Raw genomic sequence first — 20,132 nt, forward strand, 5'->3', positions numbered from 1 at the left:
AATCCATTTTGATCTTACTTTTGTACATGGTGTTAGGCAGAGTTCTGAGCCTATTTTTTTGCATGTAGCCGTCCAGTGATGCCAACACAATTTATTAAAGAGGCTTTCCTTACTCCACTTCACATTACTTGCACCTTTATCAAAGATTAGATGAGCATATGATTGAGGAGAGATGTCAGTGTATTCAACCCTGTTCCATTGGTCTGCAGTTCTGCCTTTGTTCCAGTACCATGCTGTTTTAATTATTACTGCTTTGTAGTACAGTTTGAAGTTCGGGAGGTTGATTCCTCCCATTTTCTTTTTCCCAAGAATTGCTTTAGCTATTCGTGGGGGCTTATTGTTCCATATAAATTTCAAGAGTGTTTGCTCCATTTCTTTGAAGAATGTCATGGGTATCCTTATAGGGATTGCATTGAATTTATACAATGCTTTCGGTAGTATTGCCATTTTGACAATGTTAAGTCTCCCGACCCATGAGCAGGGGATATCTTTCCATTTCCTCATGTCCTCTTTTATTTCCTGAAGTAGCGTTTTGTAGTTTTCTTTGTACAGGTCCTTTACTTCCTTAGTTAAGCTGATTCCTAGGTACTTGATTTTCTGGGGCACAATTGTGAATGGGATTTTTTTTTTCATGTTGCTTTCTTCTCTCTCACTGTTTGCGTATAGGAAAGCCATGGACTTTTGGGTATTGATTTTATAACCTGCAACTTTACTATACGAGTCTATTGTTTCTAAGAGTTTTTTGGTGGAAGTTATTGGGTTCTCTAAGTAGAGTATCATATCATCTGCGAATAGTGAGAGCTTGATTTCTTCCTTTCCTACCTGAATGCCCTTAATATCTTTTTCCTGCCTAATCGCTATTGCAAGTACTTCCAGTACTATATTGAACAGCAGTGGAGAGAGTGGGCATCCCTGTCTCGTCCCTGATCTTAGAGGGAAGGCTCTCAGTTTTTCCCCATTGAGGATGATGCTTGCTGTAGGCTTGTGGTAGATGGCTTTAATTATGTTGAGGAAGGTCCCCTCTATACCCATTTTGGCTAGGGTTTTCATCATAAAGGGGTGCTGGATCTTATCAAATGCTTTCTCTGCATCTATTGATATGATCATATGCTTTTTATCTTTTCTTTTGTTGATATGGTGGATTATGTTGATTGATTTCCGAATGTTGAACCATCCTTGCATCCCTGGGATGAATCCTACTTGGTCATGGTGTATGATCTTTTTGATGAGTAGTTGGATTCTATTTGCTAGTAGTTTGTTGAGGATCTTTGCATCTGTGTTCATCAGGGATATCGGCCTGTAATTCTCTTTCTTTGTGGTATCTCTGTCTGCTTTTGGTATCAGTGTGATATTTGCTTCGTAGAAACTGTTTGGAAGTGTTTTTGATATTTCAATTTCGTGGAAAAGCTTAAAGAGTATTGGGAGTAAGTCCTCTTTAAAGATTTGGAAGAATTCACTAGTGAATCCATCCGGGCCAGGACTTTTGTGCTTGGGGAGACTTTTTATTACCATTTCAATTTCCTTGATGGTGATAGGTCTGTTCAGGTATTCCAGGTCTTCTTGGTTCAGCCTTGGGAGTCTGTAGGAGTCTAGGAATTTATCCATTTCCTCGAGGTTTTGATGTTCCGTGGCATAAAGCTTCTCAAAGTACTCCCTGAGGATCCTCTGAATTTCTGTGGTTTCTGTTGTAATGACCCCCTTTTCATTTCTGATTCGGTTTATTAGGGTTTTCTCTCTCCCTTTCTTTGTGAGTTTTGCTAGAGGCTTATCGATCTTGTTAATTTTCTCAAAGAACCAGCTCTTGGTTTCATTGATCTTTCGGATTGTTTTTTGGGTTTCCATCTCGTTAATCTCTGCTCTGAGTTTTATTATTTCCTTTCTCCTGTTCGGGTTGTGCTCCTTTTTTTGGTCCTTCTCCAAGCTCTTAAGCTGTGAGGTTAGGTTACTTATGTGTGCTCGCTCCTCCTTCCTGAGGAATGCTTGTAGAGCTATAAACTTTCCTCTTAACACAGCCTTTGCTGTGTCCCATAAGTTTTGGTAACTCGTGTTCTCATTTTCATTCGTTTCTAGGAATCTTTTGATTTCCTCCTTGATTTCCTGTCTAATCCACTCGTTGTTCAATAGTGCACTGTTTAATTTCCAGGTGTTTGATTTAGTTTTCTGTTTTTGTGTGTGATTTACTTCTAATTTCAGCGCATTATGGTCTGAGAAGATTGTTGATACAATCTCTACCTTCTTAATTTTATGGAGGCATGTTTTGTGGCTCAGCATGTGGTCTATCTTGGAGAATGTTCCATGTACGCTTGAGAAGAATGTGTATTCAGCTTTTTGTGGATGAAGTGTCCTGTATATATCTACTAAGTCCCTTTCTTCCATTGTTTCCCTCAAATGAAGTATGTCCTTGCTAAGCTTGAGTCTGGTTGATCTATCAAGAGGTGACAAAGCAGTGTTGAAGTCTCCCACTAGTATTGTGTTGCTATTGATGTCTTTTTCCAAATCTATGAGTAGTTGTTTTAAGTACTTTGCTGGTCTCTCATTAGGTGCATATACATTTATTATTGTAAGTTCTTCCTGTTGTACAGATCCTCTGATCAATAAGTAATGGCCTTCACTGTCTCTTATGACCTTCCTCACTCTGAAATCAATGTGGTCTGATATAAGGATGGCTACCCCAGCTTTTTTATGGGAGCTGTTTGCCTGTAGGATTGTTTTCCAGCCTTTGACTCTGAGTCTGTGTTTGCTTTGACTATTGAGATGCGTTTCTTGCAGGCAGCAGAATGTTGGGTTCAATTTTCTAATCCATCCTGCCACTCTATGTCTTTTAATTGGTGCGTTTAGCCCATTGACATTGAGAGAGATTATAGTTATGGGATTTTGTCCCATTGTTATGTTAAAATTGGGTGTATTTGAGGGGCCTTTCTTGCCTTAAAGTAGCCCATTTAGTTGTTCTTGTAACCATGGTTTTGAGTCTATGAAGTTCCTGAGCTGTTGTTTGTCTGTGAAACTGTGTGTTGTTCCTTCTATTATGAATGAGAGTCTTGCTGGGAAAAGTATTTTGGGGGAGGCATTTATTTCATTGAGTTTTTTTACTATGTCCCACCACTGTTTTCGGGCCATGAGGGTTTCATCAGAAAAATCAGCTGTGAATTTTAAGGATGCTCCTTTGTAAGAGATTTCTTTCTTCGATCTTGCTGCTTTCAGAATTTTGTCTCTGTCTAAGGTTTTGGTCATTTTGATCAGAATGTGTCTTGGGGTATTTTTATTCGGATTTCTTCTAGCTGGTACCCTTCGGGCCTCCTGAATGTGGTCACAAGTTTTCTTCAGCTCTGGAAATGTTGTAGCAATGATGTCTTTGACAGTTTCTTCTTCATCGAGGTTTTCTTCCTGTCCCTCTGGGACTCCAATAATTCTTATGTTACCCCTCTTGGCTTCATCACGATCTTCTCTTGCCATCTGTTCCCGAATTGTGAGTCTCTTTTCCATTTTCTGCTCTTTTCGGGAGAGTCTCTGAACTTCATCTTCGAGCTCACTGATTCTGTTCTCAGCCGCTGTTACTCTGCTGCTGAGGCCTTCCACTGAGCTTTTCAATTCGCCTACGAGATTTTTCAGGTCTGACATTTCTGATTGCATTTTCCTCATTTCTGCCTTCAGATCCTCTTGTCTTCTATTGGCATTGGTTTCCATTGTTTCTTTTAATTCCCTAAGCATCCTAAGTAGCTCCCTTCTGAATTCCTTGTCAGAGAGGTTGTCTAACACTACAGTACTGTTGGTGTCATCTGGGCTAGACTCTTCAATATGAATGTTTGGTGGGCTTTTGCGTTGCTTTACCATTGTGAGAGGTATGGTTTAGTCCTTCACGTTCAGTGTTACTATTCTGCTTGATATGCAGTGTGAGTTAAGATAGGCTTATGAGTTATTGGCAACTGTATTTCTAGTGGCTGAGCTAAAATAGAGAAGTTTCCATCTAAGAAGTTAGCTTATGGTTCCTATGGCATATGTAGTGGGAAAATATTTCGCGGCTGCGTTAGGGGCCGGGGCTCCGGAAAGAGTCCCTGGCACTGGGCGAGGAGTTGGGAATGTCTCCTGTTTGGAATTGGAGCCGTTCAGCTTTGTTGCCCAGAGCTGGGCCTCTGTGCCCGTCCCACGCGGCTCAGGGGTTGAAAACCGGCTGTCTCGGGGCTGTTTCTAGCTGCGCGTGCCCAGAGAGGAACCCAGGCCCTTGGGGGCGGGCTGTACCTGTTGGAATTGGAGCCGTTCAGCTTTGTTGCCCAGAGCTGGGCCTCTGTGCCCGTCCCAGGCGGCTCAGGGGTTGAAAACCGGCTGTCTCGGGGCTGTTTCTAGCTGCGCGTGCCCAGAGAGGAACCCAGGCCCTTGGGGGCGGGCTGTACCTGTTGGAATTGGAGCCGTTCAGCTTTGTTGCCCAGAGCTGGGCCTCTGTGCCCGTCCCACGAGGCTCAGGGGTTGAAAACCGGCTGTCCCGGGGCTGTTTCTAGCTGCGCGTGCCCAGAGAGGAACCCAGGCCCTTGGGGGCGGGCTGTACCTGTTGGAATTGGAGCCGTTCAGCTTTGTTGCCCAGAGCTGGGCCTCTGTGCCCGTCCCACGCGGCTCAGGGGTTGAAAACCGCCGACCTGTAGTTTTAAGTCATACCAAATATGGAAGATTCCTAGCCATTAACGCATTATTTATTTATTTAGTTAGTTTATTTTTATTTTAGTTTTTTTTCTTGCCACACCCAGCAAATGCTCAGGGATCACTCCTGACTCTGTGATTCTCAGGAGTGATTCTCAGGAATCACTTCTGGTGGTCCTTGGGGGAACATAGGGGATGCTGGGGATCAAACCCAGGTTGGCTGTGTGCAAGGCTGGGTATAACACTCTACCCCCCTGCTCTTAGTGTTTTACATATTTGTAACTGTTCATTCTATCTTTATTTTTACTCAGGATATTTCAGTTACAAATTTGTTAGATCTTTTATTATTGGTTTTTTATTCCATGAGACCATGAATTTGTGAATATCTATGATATTTTCCCTCAATCTTCTTTCTTTTTCTTTAGTAGAATCAGCTTATCTATATTGAAATTTTCTGACTCTTGAGTGTTTAGTATTATATCAAAATTTTCAGTGAATTTAATTTTTTCCTCTACCCCCTATTTTAATCGTCTCTTTTTATTTTTATTTTTTTTAATTTTTATTAGTGAAACACCATGAGATACAGCTGTAGACTTACAAATTTTTGTGCTTGGGTTTCAATTATACAATGATTGAGTACCCATCCCTCCACCAGTGCCCATTTTCCACCACCAATGATCCCAGTATCCCTCCCACCTCCCATCCCCCCCATCACCCCACCTCTGTGGCAGCTGTGGCAGGGCTTTTCATTTTGTTCTCTCTCTCCTTTTGGTGTTGTGGTTTGCAAAAGAGGCATTGAGTGGCAATCACTTTCGGTCTATAGTCTACTTTCAGCATTCATCTCCCATCCTGGGAGGACACTCCCAACACACTTTACTTGGTGCTCTCTTCTCTATCTGAGCTGCCTTTTCCCCTAGCATATGTGGCTGGCCACCAAACCATGGAGTGAAACTCCTGCTACTTATCTCAGCTATTCTTGGGTGTTAGTCTTCTATTTTGTTACTTTATGTTCCCCAGGTGAATGCAATCTCTTATGTCTATTCCTCTCTTTCTGACTCATTTCACTTAGCATGATACTTTCCATGTAGTACCATTTGTATGTAAATTTCATGACTTCATCTTTTCTAACAGCTACATAGTACCCCATTGTGTAGAAGTACCAGAGTTTCTTTAACCAGTCATCTGTTCTCAGGCACTCAGGTTTTTTCCATATTCTAGCTATTGTAAACAGTGCTGCAATGAACAAACAAGTGAGATGTCAATTCGACTATGCTTTTCTGCCTCTCTGGGATATATTCCCAGGAATGGTATTGCTGGGTCAAATGGGAGCTCAATTTCTGATTTTTTGAGAATCATCCATACTCTTATCCAAAAGGGCTGAACCAGTCGGCATTCACACCAGCAGTGAAGGAGGGTCCCTTTCTCGCCACATCCACGCCAACATCTCGCCACATCCACGTTGCTTTTGTTCTTTTGGATGTGGGCCAGTCTCTGTGGTGTGGGATGATATCTCATAGTTGTTCTGATCTGTATATCCCTGATGATTAATGATGTAGAGCATTTTCTCATGTGCCTTTTAGCCATTCGGATTTCTTCTTTAAGAAAGTTTCTGTTTATTTCATTGCCCCATTTTTTGATGGGGTTGAATGTTTTCTTTTTGTGGAGTTCAGCCAAACTTTGTATATCCTTGATATCAACCCCTTGTCAGATGGGTATTGGACGAATATCCTTTCCCATTCTATAACTGTCTTTGTATTTTGGTCACTGTTTCTTTGGAGGTGCAGAAGCTTCTAAGTTTATGATAGTCCCATTTGTCTATCTGTTTTTACTTGCTTGGCAAGTGGCGTGACATCTTTGAAGATACCATTAGCTTCAATGTCATGGAGGGTTTTGCCAACTTTGTCTTCAATGTACCTTATGGATTTCAGTCTGGTGAGGTCTTTAATCCATTAAAATTATTACATAATTTTTAGTGAATTTAAAATTTTAGAGGTAGTGTTTTTCAGTTAGAATATTTCCACTTAGTTTTCCTTAGTTTTCCTTTCTCATCAAAGGCTTCCTTTCTTTTCATGCATTTAAAAAAAACATTTTCCTTTATTTTGTTGAGCTTTGTTTCTTTAGATGATGATGAGCTTTTAAAATTGTAGTCTATGCATTATTATTGGTTATAGATATTCTAATTTCTATGATAGTTCCCTGAGGATTTTGATGTTTTGCTTTAGAAGCCAATGAGTCTGTTGACTCAAACTCTTCATCTTATATGACAGATCAATTTCAGTCTAGTTTTTCTTCTTTTAGCTTGTGCTAAAAATGTGCATATTCATGTATAAGTCAAAGGCCATTTTTACACTAAGGAGTGTAAGTACAAAATTTGGGATTCTTTCTTCCTAATCTCTTCTTGTAGAATCTGTTTTTTGCTTCCTAGATACTCTACTTGCCCTAAATCCTGTTCTTTTTATCTTCTCTTCAGAAAGAGTTATTTTTCCATTAATCAATTGTCCTATGTGACACTAACTTTAGCTTTTATTTTTGCAAAAGACATAAAACTATTAATTCACACTGTAACACTTCCTTTTATCAAATTTCAAATTCTATCCAAAAATTTCCCCCTTTAGTTTTACTCCTTTAGTTTTAGTTTTATGGCGTGCAATAGCACAGTAGTAGGGCGTTTGCCTTACGCTCAGCAAGGATGAGCTGGGTTCGATTCCTCTGCCCCTCTTGGAGATCCCAGCAAGCTACCAAGAGTACCTCACCCACATGGCAAAGCCTGGCAAGCTACCCATGATGTGTTTAATATCCCAAACACAGTAACAACAAGTCTCAAAAATGGAGATGTTACTGGGCCTGCTCGAGCAAACTGATGAACAATGGGAGAACAGTGACAGTGACAGTTTTACTCTCTAATACCATTTGTTATTTAATTTTTGTTTTTACATTTTTTCATGCTTCATATTTGTGGTGGAGAAAGTTTAAAACAAGACCCCCTTTTTTTAGCAAAAAATTTAATCTGTCCATTTTCCATGGACATTCAAAATTTTACACCAAGAATATCTCTGGAAAAAATATGAACTTAGTTAAACTTTACCTGGAATTTTATTTTTATAAAATCTCAAAGTTATGTGAACATTATAAATATAACTATACAATATTTAAAAGTGCTTCAGATATAATTGTGCTTCAGGCACATTAAGAACATTTGAGGAACTGTGTTGGAATTATATGATATAACATTTAAGAATGAGTGAACAATGGATCAGAAAGAGAGTACAGGGTTTAAAGTAGTTGCCTTCCCTTGACGGATTCCAGTTAGATCCACAATACTACCAGTTGTGATCCCTGAGCAAAGATACAAGAGTAAACCTTGACCACTGCTGGATGTGACCCCAAAACAACAACAATAAAAAGAATCAGTGAGTGAAGATTTTATATAATACTTCTAAAACAAGGATTAAACCAGTGGTATTCCATAAGACTTTCATTATATCTTTTAGGAACTTTAAGCCTTTAAACTTCATGTCAGATAAATTTCTCTAATACTGAGAGTGGAGAATAGGAGTAATACTAATTAATATACATAAATCTAGTAATAGTAGTGGAAAATTGTTATTTGTGAACCAATGTAGGATATCCAAAGGGGCAGTAATGGAAAGCATGTAAGGATTATGAGTTTAAACTTCTATATGAAGAGAAAATATAAACAAAAAGGTTGTAATATATAATTAAATTCTATGTAAGATTATTTCTGCATGCATGGGTTCTGAATAAAACATGTCAGGAGGGTCATTTTTAATGACATGAAAACTGATATTCTTTTTTTTTTAATTCTTTTTTTTTTAATTTATTTATTGAATCACTGTGGGAAAGGTTACAAAGCTTTCAGGTTTATGTCTCAGTCATGCAAATATCAAACACATTTCCCTTTACCAATACTTATTTTTTACCCTGAAGAACCCCAATAAAACCCCACCCCCCACCCCTCCCCGTCCCTGTGAGGCAGATGAATTCTAGTTAACACTCTATCTGCTTTGATTAGATTCATTGTTTCAATAAGATTCACCACTATTATTTAGAGTTTACCGCCCCCCCCCCAAATCAGACATGCTGAAAAAGCATTGTGAAGTGATTTGCTTTCTACAGCTGGGTTCAAGAATTAAATGTTGGTTTTGGATTTCTGCTATTTTACCTATTGACCCTGGAAGTATTTCTACTGAAAGTCAGATAGTTCAGAAATTGGTTTCTGTGTTCTGGAGTCGTGGCCGTGCTGGAGAGCCGCTCGCGGGGGTCAACCGGTGGCCTTGGTAGGGCGTGAAGGGCGGAGCGAAACGCCCCCCCTTCCCATGAGGGAAAACTGATATTCTTAATATTTTTTGAAATGTATAAATGTTTCAAGGCCCAATTCCTGTCTCCCACCTGTCTTTATTGTTGATTGTCCTATTTTAGGACCAGAGTCTGAGAAACTTAAAGGCAGGAAACTTCACAGGGGGTGATAGTTAGTACAAGACCCTGTTCCACAGCTCGCAAGAAATTTATTAATATTTGAAAAGTACAAAACTCAATAAATGGCTCTGTGTGAAACTAAATAATTGAAACTTGACTGTTTATACTCTTGAAGAAGAAAAATTCTTCCTTCTTCAAGATTCCTTCGTGAAGCTTCCTTCCTGATTCATCCTTCTTGAAACTTCCTTTTTAAAGCTCTTTCAAGCTTAAATTAAACCTAAAAATGTGATGAAATGACAATTTTTAGCTGGTATAATATCTGTTGCTGCTTTGGTGATGGAGAGAGGTTGTTTGGCAGACCAAAGATTGAAGTCTTGAAGAATTGACTACTGTTTTGCACCTAGAGGAACATCTAGCCAAGAAGCCATAGAGGGTTTAGAATTTTATTAGGAATCCAGGTTAGGAATACAGGATTTTCCAGGGCTCAAAGAAGCTTTTGCCACTTGCTTGTTATGGAAGCTACCCTTATAAGTTCTCCATATTTTTATTCAACATAATGTTTTAGTTGGCTTGGGGTCACTTTGGCTAAGGAATTTCTGAATTTTCTTTGAGATTATTTTCTGTAGAAAAAAAAATCACTCTTTGGTTTCATTTTATAAAGACTGTCCTGGGCAGTCTCTAACCTGTATTAAGTCTTTTAAGTCTTTAAAGTATTTCCAGATTTCCTCTATTTGGATGGGATAGTGGTAGATGATCAGTATAACCATGGTTTTATTTACTATTTTTGCAAGGATTTTTATCTGAAACAGTGGATGATTTTCTAATTTGATTAAAAGGACCTAGTAGTAATCCATTAAGAGGGCATCTTCTAAATTATCTATCTCCTATCTTTTTTAAAAAATAATTTTTCATATCTTAGACTTTGTTATCACCCAACAGCATGTCACCAATTATAATTTTTTTTTTTTTGCTTTTTGGGTCACACCCAACGATGCTCAGGGGGTACTCCTGGCTCTGCACTCAGGAATTGCTCCTGGAGGTGCTTGAGGGATGGTATGGGATGCCAGGGATTGAACCCGGGTCCAAAATGTGCAAGGTGAACACCCTATTCGCTGTACTATCGCTCCAGCCCCATGTCACTATATGATTCTTATGAGTTCAGGTGTCAGGTCTCTGTAGAAAAAAGGTCCCAATTGGAATGTAGAGTTACTCCAATTGAGATGAAGGTATCACTGGACACAGTAACAAAGCCACCACTCTCTGCTCTACTGGTAGGTCTACTCTCAGGTGTAGCTGTGTTCCAGTCTGAGCTCCTGGGCATCTTCCACTTCTCTGAATTCTGTCATAACTCTGAAATTTCAAATTCCTTCCATTTCTGCCCAGTGTGGTATTTATTTTATTCCAGACTCTGTTTTTCTCCCCAGGCTTCAGAACTGGCTGATAATTTTTATCTTCTCAGGGAGAGCATTTCAACAGAAAATCTTTTCTCTCTAATGCCAGCAAGGTTTTGTGAGAAATTGTTCACAACTATTATCAAGAGATGGTTATCATCAATGGGCATTAACTAAAATTAGGGATATGTTCTAGACCACTGATGTCTTAAAAAGAAAATATAAGGAGTTCATTGTATTTGTAGCACAGAATGACCGCCACTGTTGTTGATATAAATTGGTTTTCTGAACAGAAAAATTGATGAGTCTCAAATATCTGTTTCCTCCAAATTCTTCTTCTAGAAATCTGTCCAAATAAGAATCAATCAATATTTATTTAAATTAGTTTCATTGTGAGTAATTAACATAACCCAAGTGTTCCTAATAGAAATAAATATTGCTGAAATATGTGAAATTCCTCATAGTTGACAAGTTGGAATGATTACGGGATGTATGTGCACATGACATCCTTTAATGAAGATACCAACAATAACATGTTGAATATTAAATGGATGAAGAATAGATTATGTAACAAAGATAGAATCTAAAATAAATATATCATAAGATCGTTGTAAACATTTATATGGTCATGGATGCATTCTAAATGCATTACCAGAATTAAAGTGTGTGTCAAGCATGAAAATATATAAATAAATCTTTGAATATAAGTAAATATATATTATCAGAAAATGACTAGAAGATGACTTTATGTTGTTATCTGAGTAATGGTCATATCAAATACATCACGAGTAGCCAGGCTTTGCCTTGCAGGCTAGATACTCTTGGTAGCTTGCCGGGCTCTCAGAGAGGGGTGGAGGAATCAAACCTGAGTTGGCCAGGTCAGCTGCGTGCAAGGCAAATGCCCTACCCTCTATGCTATCGCTCCAGACCACAGGGCAAAACCCCACCAGCTTTGTGGATTTTCCTCACCAAAAATTGGCAGCAGGACAGGATAGCTGTTGGAGAACTTGAGGGATCTTTCTTAGGGAGCCCTATGGCAGATCCAAGGCAAAAGAAGGTTCTCACAGCTTGTTCCTTTGCAGGCATTTCTTGGTATCTGCTGTTGTCAGGTGATAGGCTGCACCTGGAAATAGCTGCAGAATAAAAGTTGCTTCCTGTTTTCCAGGAGCTTACATGGATGGGTGAGATAGACAAGCAAATGGTTCCTCTAGAGCCATGTTTATCAACCTTTTTGCTCGCTGTATCTCCATTCCAACCTAGTTTTCTTCTTATGGATCCCCCTGTCCTATCAGTTGGCCCCCTAATCTTGTGCCATGGCCACCCATGTACCCAACTTTCATCTGTGGTCCCTCTAGAAATATCCTGGGAGTCTACAAGAGGCTATATATCCCTAAATGAAAAATTCTGACGTAGAGGACAAGAGAAAAAAAAATAACAGGAGCAAAGTATTGAGTGCTGTTGGGGGCTCTGTGGGCATACCAAAGAATTGTGGGAACTCAGGCAGCTTACAGAGGTGAGATTAAATTGTGTGTTTCTTGAATGGATGTTATGGCAGCCAAAAATTCAAGACTGGGATCAGGGGATGCTTCTGTCTGAGCACCAAGCAGACACACTTGCCTACCTCTGGATCATATAATCTGTCTTTGCTGCTCTTATAAAGGTGTATTCCCCCTGAGTGTATGCCCCACATAACACTGTCATTGTGTTGTAGGCTAAATCAAACCAAAATAAATAGAGAATGAAAGCACATCTAATCACTTTTTCTTTTGTGGTTTTGTAATTTTATGTTTCTCTCTTTATACAAATCTGATCATACTATTTGTTTGCCTGCACCCAACTGAATTTGAGACTTGGATGAAATCCAAATGGCTAAGAGGACATTTTAATAAGACACGAATTATGTTCATAAAATGGGAAAACATCTAGAAAATGTGTCTGAGGTCATCTCTGTCTTCCCACTCTTCCTGTGGTTCCACAATGGTCTGGGAATTGGCATTTGTAAGCTAGTCTTTCCACTAGGAAAGGAAAAAATTAAGGAATAAAATAATCAGGGTGAGGGAGGTGGCTCAAAGGGCTGGTGTGCACGTATTGCATGCAGCAGCTCGGGTTCGATCCCTGGGGATGAGCATTATGGGGTAAGGCTTCCCCACAAAAAGGGTCCATATATGGTCACTGATACCACTGAGTGTGGCCTTCTCTTCTTGTTGTCCCCCAATGAGTCTGGACAGGGAAGCAATAAGATATGTTAGCTAAGCCAAAGGAATAAGGAGGACTGAGGAAAAGAGGTGCAGAATATGAAATTTATTTGAAAGCTCCTATGAAACAACACAATATTTTATTATGTGTCTCCTCTGTGGCCTTCAAGTTTTACATAAGATCATTCCCATTTTACCTATCTTAAAAAAATAACCAACTAACAAGGTTAGATAATTATTAACCCAAAGGACACTGAGTAAATCTAAGAACTGGGATTTGAACTCTAAGCTGAACCCAAAGCCAGTAAAGTAACAAAAAAATTGTTAATTACTCATTTGAACCAACTTGGTGCTAAGTGCTTTACATAGATAAGCTTTTTGAATGGCATAGCTACTTAGGTTATCATCTCTATTTAAGGAGAACACTGGTGCTCAGAGTCACTAAGTGATCTGCTGAAGGTCACAGGGAACTTGTGGAATCAGGAATTGAATTAGAATATTCTAATACAAATTCACTCCACCTGAGTGCTTTTTCCTTTATTCAGATCCTTTCCTCTTTCATAACTGTATTTGTTAGTATCTATAATTATAAAATGCAAATGCTCATTAAAAGAAAACCATGAAACAGTTATTTTTTCTATCACCATGCTGTTTGTTCTCAAGCTATATTGCTATTTTTCTTTCTTGGAGGAGGTCTACCAAGCAGACTCAACCAGAGACTTGGGGCAACTCCTGGCTGGGCTCAGGCTCACTGCTTGGGTCTGAGAACGCAATGTTGTTATTTGGAATGTGCAGTGCTCACACCAGGGCAGACACATTGGTACTTGAGTGCTTCCAGGATTGCACCAACAATGCTGAGGCATCTTGTGATACCTAGGATCAAATCTCGGTGTTTGGGCCTTACATAAATCCTAATCTCTGTTGTTACCTCTTCTTCTCCTCCACAGTTTTTATTTGAGTTAGCTGTCATCCTCAGGGAATTTAGCCACCCGTATCACACCCATGCTCTGAAGGTTGTCTCTGTCTATTATCTTCTCTTCAAAAAAAAATATACTGGGGTTGGGGTGGGGTGACATCTAAATATGGAATAGGAATAATTTATGTAACTACCAAGCAATCTTGGTGCTGTCAAGCATGACCAGAGTCCCTGGCAAAGTTAATAAGTCAGTAATTGATGAATCACTTAAGGACTAATGACTTACCAGTAATCGAACCATATGGTTTTGCACCTAAACATTTTCTGTTAAGTTGATTGGAAATAATCTGTGAGAGACAGAGTTCTGAGCTCCAAAGATCATTGCTATGGAGTCGCCATTATTGACCTTACCATGGGTTCCACTAAAATATGGACTGAGATATTTTCCAGTTATTTTAATGCATCCTCTCCTCTCATAGCTGTGTGTTTCAAATCTTGCTCTTCAAACGGAAACCTTTTTCTCTAACATGCTCAAAATATTTTCAGTTAGTGCCTTTTTAAGAAACACTTCGAAAGTGTGGTCTTATAGTAAATTTGAGTATATAAATGAATAACAGATTGTAGAGAATATTTCGAGAAATGAAACTCATTTTTATTTAGGTATTTTCATCTTACCCTTTATCATCATACACAACCTAATAACAACAAAACTAACATGCACATAGCCTCTCCTCTCCTCAACTAACTGGTTAAACTAGTTGAAACTGGTACTTTGTTTATAAAGCAGGGTCTCTGAGAGGTGTCAGAGAGCTTTGTAGAACATCGATTCCTAGGTCTGACATCAGGATCTTTATTAAATTTTGATTTGACTTTTGTGTGTGGCATTTGAAAGGGGCCTGAGATTTTTTGTTTTTCTTTTTATCATGTGGCCAACCAGTTTTTCCAACATCACTTATTGAAGAAGTTTCCTTGCTCCACTTCATAATTCTTGCTCCCTTGGAAAATGTTAATCTTCCCAATCCATGAGCAGGGGATGTGTTTTAATTTCCTTAAATTATCCTTTATTTCTTTAAGTATTGTTTTGTAGATTTCTTTGTCTTTCACCTTTTTAGATAAATCAATTTTTTGGTTTTCTGAGGCACAATTGTGAAAGGGATTAAAAAAATTCTCTCTTCTATTTTATTATTAGCATACAGGAAAGCCATGGACTTTTGCATGTTGATTTTTTTAGCCTCTGACTACCAATTATATTGTTTATATAAGCTTTCTTTGGTAGTCTTTGGAGCTTTCTAAATATAGTATCATGTCATCTGCAAACAGTGAAAACTTGACTTCTTTCTTTTCTATAGGTATGCCCTTAATATCCTTTTATCTTATCTAATTGTTTTTGCAAGTATTTCCAGTTCTTTATTGAATAGAAGTAGTGAGAGTGGGCAACCTTGTCTTCTCCCTGATCTTAGAGGAAAGGCTTTAGTTTTCTCCTATTGAGTATAATATTTGCTGTGGGCTTTTGGTAAAAGCTTCAACGATGTTGAGGAAAGTTTCTTTAATTCTCATTTTATTGAGAACTTTTATCACGAATGGCTTTTAGATCTTGTCAAATGCTTTCTCTGCATCTATTGATGTGATTATATGGTTTATTTTGCAGTGATATGGTGTATTATATTGATTGACTTGTGTATATTAAATCATCCTTGCATTCTCAGGATGAATGCCACTTGGTCATGGTGTATGATCTTTTTGATGAGCTATTGGATTCTACTTGCTAGTGTTTTGTTGAGGATATTTACATCTATGTTCATCAGGGATATCAATCTTTAATCCTCTATTTTTTGTGATGCCTCTGTCTGATTTTGTTATCAGAGTGATATTTGCTTCATAGAAACTGGGAGTGTTTCTGTTTCTTTGATTTCCTGAAAGATACTGAAAAGAATAGGCAGCAGGTTTATTGTGAAGTTTTGAAAGAACTCAATAGTGAATCTGTCTGGACTAGGGCTTTTGTTTTTGGGGAGATTTTGGTTACCACTTTGATTTCCTCAATAATGATAGTTCCTTTCAGGTGTTTCATACTTTCATGGTTCAACCTTTAGAAGTTATAAGAGTCTAGGAAATTATAAATTCCTTCAAGTTTCTTTTGTTTTGAGGAATAAAGGTTTACAAAGTAATTCCTGATGGTTATTTGAATTTCTGTGATATAGGTTGTGATGTCCTTTCACTTATGATTTTTTGTGGTGTTTCAAACACAGTCACGTATTTGTCAACATTCCTCTGCTTTATGGTACTGTCCAATACCTCTACTTTTCCATTACTTCCACAGCCAGAAAAATATTAAGTCCTGTGAATGTTACCAAGTAAATGTTTCTCATGCTTCTCAACTCTTTGCACAATCACTGTCTAAATTACTACCTTTATTATGTCTTACCTGTCCTATTACAATGGTCTCTTTATTCGTTTTCATATTATTCTCCTGCCTTAAATCCATCTACCACTCTTTAGACAGTATATTTGTCTAATACTAAAGTCAATTCCTTCTGGTTTCTATCTCCTATAAAATTCTTGTTCATCTTTCAAAATTCACTTCAGAAATGATCAACTCAAGAAAGCCTTCCTTGAAATCCTTCAAAGCAGCTGGTTCTCTTCTATCATATATTACCTCTATGCATACCTTTAATTTGTTTTTCACTTATTGAGATTGTGTGTAGTGGTTTATTTCATTAGAATGTAAGTCCCTTCAGGCATAATTTGTAGATTACTCACCTTCCTACCAGTCGCCTAAGACAGTAACATCTTAATTACTTAACAGACATCAGACTCAACTAAGTAGTAAGACTGGATTAGGTCAGGAGCATGGTAGGCATGATGACACTCATTCATTCATTAATTTATTTATTCAAAAGAGTTAAGGAACACTATTATGGGTTGAATTTTGTGTGTAGTCCCCCGACCCCATCAAATTTAGTTGTTGCAGTCCTAATTCCCAGAACCCCAGTATGAGACTATATTTGGACTTAGGGTTGTTAGAGAAGTAATTAACTGAAATAAGGCCATTAAGGTGGGTCCTAATCCAGTGTAATTGCTAACACAATAAAAAGCTGAGACTAAGATGTAGACACAGTGCAGGAAGAGCATCTGAAGCTAGGACTAAAGGTCTGAAGAGAAACCAACTCTGTCAATATCTTTATCTCTTATTTTCAGTTTGGGTAACTTTGAGTAAATTTTGATCTTTAACCTTGTTTGTCACTTTATGACAGCCTTAGTAACCTATTATGATCTATACATTTTACTTCTTTGGGAAGATTTAGATGAATCCCAGACATAGGACCTTTAGCCTTTTGGAGCTTCAATCTGCTGGGTGTTCTTAGACATTGAATGACTACTCAATTCAATACAAAGAGTGGACTTTGCATGTTCTCCCATTGATCCACACAGGATGATATAACAAAAGATCTGATCTATGGGAATTTACACCATAACTGCATAGATGATGTTTAACATACACTTACAGATGGCAACTCAAGTCCAGCTTAAAGACAAAATGTCCTTTGGAATGCCAATATGGGAAAAGAAAAGTATGAGAACAGTATCAGTAAATAATTCAAGTAAGCGTTGAGCACTGGACCAAAAACAAAAGAAAGGAAGAGAGGACGTTAGAGATTTCAAGGAAGTAGGATTTCAGATAAACTGAACAGAGGGAGAGGACCGCTACCGGAAGTAAAGAGCAGTATGGGCTAGTCTGATATGTAAGAAGAATGAAAGAAAGATTCTTTTGAAGGATAATGGGTTATTTTTTTTTAAATTTTTTTCCCTTTATTTTATTTTATTTTTTTTTAAAGTTGTAGATTTACAATTTTTTGTGCTTTGGTTTCAATTATACAATGATCAGATACCCATCCCTCCACCAGTGCCCATTTTCCACCACCATGGATAATATCCCTCCCACCCCCACACCCCCATCCCCCCTGTCTCTGTGGCAGGGCAATCCCCTGTGTTCTCTCTCTCCTTTTGGGTTTTGTGATCTGCAAAAGAGGCATTGAGTGGCAAACATGTTCAGTCCATAGTCTACTTTCGACATGCATCTCCCCTCCTGGGAGGATCCTCCAAACATCCTTTATTTGGTGCTCCCTTCTCTATCTGAACAGCCCTTTCCTCTAGGATACCCGGCTGGCCTCTAAGTTATGGGGTAATCCTCCTGGTGCTGATCTCAGCTATTCTTGGGTATTAATCTCATACTTTGTTACTTTATATCCCCCAGATGAATGCAATCTTTCTATGTCTATCCCTCTCTTTCTGACTCATTTCGCTTAGCATGATACTTTCCATATTGTACCACTTGTATGTAAAGTTCATGACTTCATCTTTTCTAAGAGCTACATAGTACTCCATTGTGTAGATGTACCAAAGTTTCTTTAACCAGTCATCTGTTCTTGGGCATTCAGGTTTCTTCCAGTTTCTGGCTATTGTAAAGAGTGCTGCAATGAACAAACAAGTGCAGATGTCACTTCGACTATACATTTTTGCCTCTCTGGGATATATTCCCAGGAGTGGTATTGCTGGGTCAAATGGGAGCTCAATTTCTAATTTTTTGAGAATCGTCCATACTGTTTTCCAGAAGGGCTGAACCAGTGGACATTCCCACCAACAGTGAAGGAGTGTCCCTTTCTCGCCACATCCACGCCAGCATCGGTTGCTTTTGTTCTTTTGAATGTGGGCCAGTCTCTGAGGTGTGAGATGGTATCTCATTGTGGTTTTGATCTGCATCTCCCTGATGATTAATGATGTAGAGCATTTTCTCATGTGCTTTTTTGCCATTCGGATTTCTTCTTTGAGAAAGTTTCTGTTCATTTCATTGCCCCATTTTTGGATGGGGTTGGATGTTTTCTTCTTGTGGAGTTTAACCAGTATTTTGTATATCCTGGATATCAACCCCTTGTCAGATGTGTATTCGGTGAATATCCTTTCCCATTCTGTAGACTGTCTTTGTATTTTGGTCACTGTTTCTTTGGAGGTGCAGAAGCTTCTTAGTTTAAGATAGTCCCATTTATCTATCTCTGTTTTCACTTGCTCGGCCAGTGGCGTGGCATCTTTGAAGATACCATTAGCTTCAATGTCATGGAGGGTTTTGCCAACTTTATCTTCAATGTACCTTATGGTTTCTGGTCTGATGTTGAGGTCTTTAATCCATTTTGATCTTACTTTTGTACATGGTGTTAGGCAGAGTTCTGAGCCTATTTTTTTGCATGTAGCCGTCCAGTGATGCCAACACAATTTATTAAAGAGGCTTTCCTTACTCCACTTCACATTACTTGCACCTTTATCAAAGATTAGATGAGCATATGATTGAGGAGAGATGTCAGTGTATTCAACCCTGTTCCATTGGTCTGCAGTTCTGCCTTTGTTCCAGTACCATGCTGTTTTAATTATTACTGCTTTGTAGTACAGTTTGAAGTTCGGGAGGTTGATTCCTCCCATTTTCTTTTTCCCAAGAATTGCTTTAGCTATTCGTGGGGGCTTATTGTTCCATATAAATTTCAAGAGTGTTTGCTCCATTTCTTTGAAGAATGTCATGGGTATCCTTATAGGGATTGCATTGAATTTATACAATGCTTTCGGTAGTATTGCCATTTTGACAATGTTAAGTCTCCCGACCCATGAGCAGGGGATATCTTTCCATTTCCTCATGTCCTCTTTTATTTCCTGAAGTAGCGTTTTGTAGTTTTCTTTGTACAGGTCCTTTACTTCCTTAGTTAAGCTGATTCCTAGGTACTTGATTTTCTGGGGCACAATTGTGAATGGGATTGTTTTTTTCATGTTGCTTTCTTCTCTCTCACTGTTTGTGTATAGGAAAGCCATGGACTTTTGGGTATTGATTTTATAACCTGCAACTTTACTATACGAGTCTATTGTTTCTAGGAGTTTTTTGGTGGAAGTTATTGGGTTCTCTAAGTAGAGTATCATATCATCTGCGAATAGTGAGAGCTTGATTTCTTCCTTTCCTACCTGAATGCCCTTAATATCTTTTTCCTGCCTAATCGCTATTGCAAGTACTTCCAGTACTATATTGAACAGCAGTGGAGAAAGTGGGCATCCCTGTCTCGTCCCTGATCTTAGAGGGAAGGCTCTCAGTTTTTCCCCATTGAGGATGATGCTTGCTGTAGGTTTGTGGTAGATGGCTTTAATTATGTTGAGGAAGGTCCCCTCTATACCCATTTTGGCTAGGGTTTTCATCATAAAGGGGTGCTGGATCTTATCAAATGCTTTCTCTGCATCTATTGATATGATCATATGCTTTTTATCTTTTCTTTTGTTGATATGGTGGATTATGTTGATTGATTTCCGAATGTTGAACCATCCTTGCATCCCTGGGATGAATCCTACTTGGTCATGGTGTATGATCTTTTTGATGAGTAGTTGGATTCTATTTGCTAGTAGTTTGTTGAGGATCTTTGCATCTGTGTTCATCAGGGATATCGGCCTGTAATTCTCTTTCTTTGTGGTATCTCTGTCTGCTTTTGGTATCAGTGTGATATTTGCTTCGTAGAAACTGTTTGGAAGTGTTTTTGATAT

This window comes from Sorex fumeus, unplaced genomic scaffold, assembly GCF_029834395.1.
Source record: "Sorex fumeus unplaced genomic scaffold, SorFum_2.1 ptg000018l, whole genome shotgun sequence".
NCBI lineage: Eukaryota > Metazoa > Chordata > Mammalia > Eulipotyphla > Soricidae > Sorex > Sorex fumeus.